The sequence below is a fragment of the Mesocricetus auratus genome, unplaced genomic scaffold (assembly GCF_017639785.1).
Source record: "Mesocricetus auratus isolate SY011 unplaced genomic scaffold, BCM_Maur_2.0 Super-Scaffold_100021, whole genome shotgun sequence".
Taxonomy (NCBI): domain Eukaryota; kingdom Metazoa; phylum Chordata; class Mammalia; order Rodentia; family Cricetidae; genus Mesocricetus; species Mesocricetus auratus.
The window spans coordinates 8702533-8709719 of record NW_024429202.1 but is presented as its reverse complement, the minus strand read 5'-3'; the positions used below and the strand labels follow the sequence as shown (position 1 = coordinate 8709719).

General features: G+C 50.3%; 1 pseudogene; it reads left to right on the top strand.

The window, feature by feature from the left end:
- The first annotated feature begins 4323 nt into the window (after positions 1-4323).
- Positions 4324-4631, top strand: LOC110341278 (annotated as a pseudogene).
- Positions 4632-7187: the final 2556 nt, after the last annotated feature.

Below are 7187 nucleotides of genomic sequence, written 5' to 3'. Positions count from 1 at the left end.
TCAATTAAGGTTCCCTCCTTTCAGGATAATTCTAGTTTGTGTATCAAGTTGACACAAGACTAACCAGCACAATACTGGACAACAAACCAGTTTGGAAGACAATGAGTACCTAAGTTGTCCATTGCATAGAATAAATACACTCCCAAACTCCGTGACTTGAGACAACCAAGGTTTATCAATGTTCTGGCTTCAGAATGGCTAGAGGAGACTTCTGGTACCTCCATTAAGCCTGATGCCCAGAACCCATTGCAGAAGGGGACAACGGACTCCTGGAAGTTGTCCTCTGGCATCCACATACAGTCTGCAACATGCAAATGCCTGCCCTCATACAAACTTATTGCACACATGAATGCAGACATAGACACGATAACAACAACAAGGAAGTTTACTCAGCACAAGAGAGTCCCCAACCCGAAGCAGCCCATGGCACAGAGAGGAACTCACAGGGTACATGGACAGTAGGGGCAGAAGGATATTAGAGCAGCCAGGCGGCTGGAAAGAGAACTAGGAAGAAGCCAGGGCCTGGAAGCTGCAGGAAGTGTGCGGCCGACAGGCGCATGTGCAGATCAACCAACTTGTTGGGGGTGAAAAAGGGATAAAATGGGCTAGTGTGTGTCAGCTGGTAGAATGCTTGGCCCAGCACTCAGAAGCCTGCGCTCAGTCCCCAGCACCACATGAACTGGTGCACACCGTAACCCGGACACTGAGGAGGTGACAACAGCAAGGTCAGAAGCTCAAGGACACAGCAAGTTTGAGGTCAGCCTGGGGTCCTTGAGACTGGGTCAACAAAGAAAGAGGGTGTCTTAGTTAGGGTTTCTATTGCTGTGACGGAACACCAACGACCTAAAACCAAGTCAGAGAGGAAAGGGTTTATTTGTCTCACATTTCCTCATCATAGTTAATCACTGAGGAAGTCAAGACAGGAACTCAAACAGGGCCAGAACCTGGAGGCAGGAGCTCATGAGCAGGCCATGGAGGGAGCTGCTTACTGGCTGGCTTCCCTGGCTTGCTCAGCCCACCTTCTTATAGACCCAGGGCCACCAGCCCGGGGATGGCACCGCCCACCATGGCCTGGGTCCTCCCCCATTGATCACTAATTGAGAAAATGCCTTACAGCTGGATCTCACGGAGGCATTTCCTCAACCGAATCTCCTTCCACTCTAATGACTCTAGTGTGTGTCAAGCTGACACAAAAGCCAGCCAAGCCAGTATGGGGCACAGGTATGGTAATCAAAAGCCCCTAATGGTTACAGAAAGAGGATTTGGGTCTAGGCTATGAGCAGACACAAAACTGCTCTAAAATGAGCAGCCCAACAGCCCTGAGTCTCAGCATGGATGTTCAGGAGGCACAGATGCTCAGGACACAGGGATGCTCGGGACACAGGGATGCTCAGGACACAGGGATGCTCAGGACACATGGATGCTCAGGACACATGGATGTTAGGACACATGGATGTTAGGAAACATACATGCTCAGGACACATGGATGCTCAGGACACAGGGATGTTAGGATACATGGATGCTCAGGACACAGGGATGCTCAGGACACAGGGATGCTCAGGACACAGGGATGCTCAGGACACAGGGATGTTAGGACACAGGGATACTCAGGACACATGGTTGCTTGGGACACATACATGCTCAGCATGTCCCAGGTAAGAGATGAGGGCTATTCCTCAGCCCAGAGCTCAGAAAGAGTGTGCAGTGTCTCGGCCAGAGTTGTTAGGGCAGTTTGTTAACACAACCCAGTAAAAGCTGACTGGTGGATGCTCAGCGGATGTTTCAGAAGTTGCAGTAATTAAAGAGAAAGGGACGGGGGACAGAATTAGGAGGGTGAGTTATGACTGAGATGATGGCCAGAAGGGAGACCCCAGGGAAGGGACCATTTGCCCTAGGCTGTGATGAATGGCTAAGATTTAGAGAGAAGTGAGGGAGACAGAAAGTTAATGTCCTTATAATCAAGACCTTGCACCCTCAGAGCCCTTTGAGCATACAATTCTACATAGGAACTATCTAATTCCTGAGACTATTCTTTCAATAAATACTCTGGTTCTCCTTCAGAACACACTTCAAACCCTCTCGTGGCAAAAAGGCAGTGCACCCCAGTGCCTTTCTCCACCTCGTGCAAAGGACGTCCAAATAAAACTGGAGTTTCACGGCAGCGTATAGAAGGATCTGGAAAGAACTCCAGATTCTTGCCTGGGAAGAAACACGTATGACTTAAGAGGCAGACATCTAAAGGCCTGAAGCTCTCAGTCACTTAAACCCAGCTCCCTGCAAAAGGTGGGCCATGAGGATACCCCAGGAGGAGGGGCTGATTGACAGGGCTTGCTAAGCCCACCCCCTCGGGATTCCCCTCTCCGCTCACAGCCACATCTGAGCTACAGAGGGAAAGACACACAATGAAGGCCGGAACTGAGCACTCTGGAACCCAGGGGCTGTTTCAGGGTTGGAGGTGAGTGGTGGGGGGTGATGGTGTACATGTGTTTGTGCGAACACACACATGTACACGTTCAATATAGCAGAGGAAGTCGAGGCAAATAGTTTAATCACAACCATCCCTCGAGGCAATTTTGAATCATTTTCTCATTAGGAAATGCAACGTGTGGTATGCCTAACGTCCAATCAGCCCGTAGCTCCGGCGCCCTCCTCACCCCATTACAGTCTGATGAGCTGGGAGTGGCTTCAGCCTTCTGCTCCAGGGCTGCTTGTCCCAGTGAGGAAGGAGAGGGGCTTATTTTCAAATACGAACGAGAGGCAAGCCCGTTGAAAGTTGGGGACAGGGCCACCTCCTAGGGTCCCACACCCACCCTTGCCCGGGGCACAGCCGGAAGCTTCCACTCCTCTGTCCCTCCCGTTGCTCTCCCCACTCACCTCTGCTCCCTCATCTGTCTTCCTTTTCCACCATGTTCTGTCCCTCCATCCCGCGGGGCGCCCCCTCCCCCGTCATTTTCCACTTCCCGTTTTCCTCCATCTGTTTTCCCCCGCATGAGCTGCCATCTTTACCTCCTTCTCTCTGCCTCCTGTCTCCTGACAAGTGCTCCTGAACTGTGTGCGTGCACGCATGCATGCATGTACATGCAACCCGCCTGTGGAACCAGGGTATGGTTCTTTCATGCAAGACCTCAAATGTAGCTTTTATTTTCCAACCTCAAAGCCATAGTCAAGGCTTTGTTCTAGCAGACATGTCCCACCTCCTGGAGTCACTACATGATATTGTCATCTACAAAATTCGTGTTTGAAAACCATGAAATCAAGTTACAAAGAAAAAAAGAAAAAGAAATCAAGCGGGAGAGATAATTCAGTAGTTAAAAATATATACTGCTTATTTTAAGATGTGTTACATTTGTTTATGCTGTGGAACCTTTGTTTTAATGAAGCAAAGATGCATTGCTTTCTTCCGTGATGCGCATGTTTACCTCAGTGAAGATGTGCTTCTCTGCTGTCTGAAACACTTGATTGGTCTAATAAAGAGCTGAGCATCCAATAGCGAGGCGGGAGAAAGGATAGGCAGGGATGGCTGGCAGAGAGAATGAACAGGAGAAATCTGGGAAGAGGGGAAGAAAGGGAGGAAGAAAGAGCAATATAGAACAAAAAGAAGAGGGCATCACGGGGCCAGCCACCCAGTCAGCCACAGAGTAAGAGTGGAAGTAAGATACACAGAAGAGAAGGAAAAAGCCCAGAGGCAAAAGGGAATCGGGGATAGTTTCTGTTAAGAAAGGCTGGATAGAAATAAGTCAAGCTAAGGCTGACATTCAAAAGAAAAAATAAGACTCCATGTGTGATTTATTTGGGATCTGGGTGTCAGGGCCCCAAAGAACAAAGAGCCTAAAGAGCAAAGGAGTAAGAAAAACAAACGACCACCCCTGCTCTTCCAGAGGACCCCAGCTCAGTTCCCAGCGCCCACATCAAGCAGCCTGCAGCCACCTGTAACTCCAGCTCTAGAGGTTCTAAAGGTTTTGACCTCCTCTGGCACCTGTGATTACATATGGATATCTACACACAGTCACACACACACACACACACACACACACACACATACACACACACAGGCAGAAACTAAAAGTAATAACAATAAATCTTTATTTTAAATCTCACGGTGTTTCAAGTGCATTCACAATCTTGCATCAGACTGCACTCACGGCTATCCTGGGGCCCGTGTGTCTACCTCTGCAGCATGGCCGCAACTGTAAAGATCAAAGGCTGCAACTTTCCTCGGGGGCCTCCAAGCCCTCTACCCTTCCCCTTCCCAGGACGCTAAGGCCGAGTTGGGGTAAGCCCTCACTTCATCTGGAATCGAGCACCATGCTGAGGTTCTGCAACATGGCCTCCGTCTCCGAGTATGCCTGCATCTACTCCGCCCCATCCTGCACAATGATAACGAGATAATGTCTCAGGGGATAAGACCAATGCCCTCATGAAAGCAGCCGGTGCCCGTGTTGAACCTTTCTGGCCCGGCTCGTTTGCCAAGGCCCTGGCCAGTGCCAACACTGGGAGCCTCCTCTGCAATGTGGTGGAGGTAAGCCTGCCCCTCTACCGCTGCTGCCCCAGCTGAGGAGAAGAAAGTAGAAGCAAAGAAGGAAGAATCTAAGATGTCTGATGATGACAAGGACTCTGGTGTTTTTGACTAAATCTCTTTTGTTAATATGATCAAATAAAAACCTGTTTTTAGGAGAGAAAAAAAGGAGTTGGGCGATGGTGGCACACACCCTTAATCCCAGCACTCAGGAGTCAGAGGCAAGTGGATATCTCCTAGTTTGAGGCCAGCCTGGTCTACAGAGCGAGTTCCAGAAGAGCTAGGGATACACAGAGAAGCCCTGTCTCAAAAACAGAAAAAGAAATACAAAGCTTACCACTCCAAATGTGGCACGTGGACCAGCATCTCCCAACTTGACAGGAGACGGTTTCTGAGCGGATCAACAAGTGAGTGGAAGTTCTGAGGCTGGGACACTGCAGGGAGGGGCTAGCAGACAAAGGTGGAGGAGCTGACTACCGAGCCTGTGAGCATGCCCACCTCACCGTCTCCCTCCGGCCTTGATGGAGCTTGGAAAGGGAACACAACCAGAAATGTTCAAACCCATAGGAGGTCCTGGCCACAGAAGGGTCATGCCCAGCATCTTCACTCTGCAAGGCCCACCATCTTCCCCATCCACTGCCCTGCAGGCTTAGTTGTGAGACACGGGAAGAAGGCACTAGACAAGGCTCCACCCAGGACCCAGCAGTGCCCATGTGTGCAACCAGTATGGGACTGGGGATCCCAGCCTCTGGCTCAGCCCTGGCTAGTGGATGCCATGGACCAGTCAGCCTCCCACACAGTCCCAGCTTCCCAACTAACCAATCTTGTGGGGCCTTTCTCCACCAGGGACCAAGAGTTGTGCATCCACCTGGGGTGCTTACCATGTCTGTGATCAAAATGCCTACCAGATCAGAGGTAGATAGAGACACTGCCCCCTCTTACTTCCCTCTCTGCCTTTAACAAGCCTGGGATTCACACTCAACAAGCCTGGGATCCACACTTAACAAAGCTAGAGCCTCACCCCTCAAAACACGGTACCAACCAGCACCCTGAGCGCCCTTGAAGCTTACTAGAAATGCAGACTCCCAGGCTCATCTTGGACTCTGCAGTGGGACCTGATCCCCAGAGTGAAGGCCCCCACACTGAGGCACGTGGAAAGTGTGCCAGCCTGGGACCCAGCAGATCCTTAGGAGCCACACGTCCCAGCAGCCTCTTGCCAAGTGGCGCTATGTCTGTGCTCTGGCCTTGATCTCCTCATGCCAATGTGGTGGAGGGCTGGGGAGGTGACCAGTGAACACAGAGCTTGCCCCAGAGTTCAGGCCCCCAGAACCCATGCAAATGTAGGGTGAGCATAAGGGTTCATGCCATGTCTCTTAGGCAGAGACGGAGGACCCCCAGGGCCTAGCAAGACCTGCCAGACCTGCAGGCTCTGGGCTTGACTGAGAGAGCCTGCCTCAAAGAATAGGACAGAAGAGCACTTGAGGCCCTCACATGTCTGAACACACATATGCACTGTCTCACACACATGCCCATGCATATTATACAACCAAAAAAATGAAAAAGAAGGGAAAAACATCTATCTGAGTGTGGTAGTTTGGATGTAATTGGCCCCCATAATCTCACAGCGAGTGGCACTATTAGGAAGTGTGTCACCATTAGGGAGGGCTTTGAGGATTCTTTTTTTCCCCCTTTGGTTTTAAGAGACAGGGTTTCTCTGTATTGTTTTGGAGGTTGTCAGTCCAGCCCGGCCTCGAACTCACAGAGATCCGCCTGCCTCTGCCTCCCAAGTGCTGGGATTAAAGGTGTGTGCCACCACCTCCCGGCTTTTTTTTTTTATAGGGGATACAATATATTTATTTACACAAGCTAGGAGTTAGAAGCGTGGCCAGCTTCCAAAAGAGCTCTTTGAGGATTCTTATGCCCAGCGTCTCAAGTCTACTTCCTGTTGCCCACAAAACGTAAGACTCTCAGCTCCAGCACCACATCCGCCGGCATGCTGCCACACTCCCACCGTGGTGACTATGGACTGAGCTCTGAAACTGTAAGGGAGACCCCCCCATTAAAGGTTTTCCTCATTAGAGTTGCCGTGGTCATGGTGTCTCTTCCCAGCAACACAAACCTTAACTACGAGACTGAGCTCACAGAGGGGTGTTTTCTAAAGAGCTGTTTGTGACAAGGGAAAGACTGTATGCAGAATTGCCATGAACTTGGAGAAGGCCACGGAAACCAAGAATTACATTACAAATTACGAGCAGCAAGAATGGAGTTCATAGCACCAGCCATGTGAAAATGAAAATTATCATGCGTGTTATGGAAACATGGAAAAGTCTAGAAGGCTAGAACCCAAACTACTAACTGTGGCGAAAGGAGACATAAAGGAATGAGCTGGGAGCAGAGAAGAAACTATTGCTTCCTCAAACTGTCTTAAATCTTAATGCCCTTGAGGAAATCAGCAGGCTGTGTAACTGAGGTGTCTGAGTTCACTCAGGAGGAAAATTCTTCTGAAAGGGGCACCTTGCTCTCACTGCCGCCAACACCCCTCATCCAGGGTGTCTCAGGGGCATCTCATGGTCCTGGGAGACTCTCCACCTCAGATCCCAGAAGAAGGCGAGCAGCTGCTTCTGTGAAAAAGCTGCCAGAGAGGCACATTTTCCAATGTCACCATTCCCTT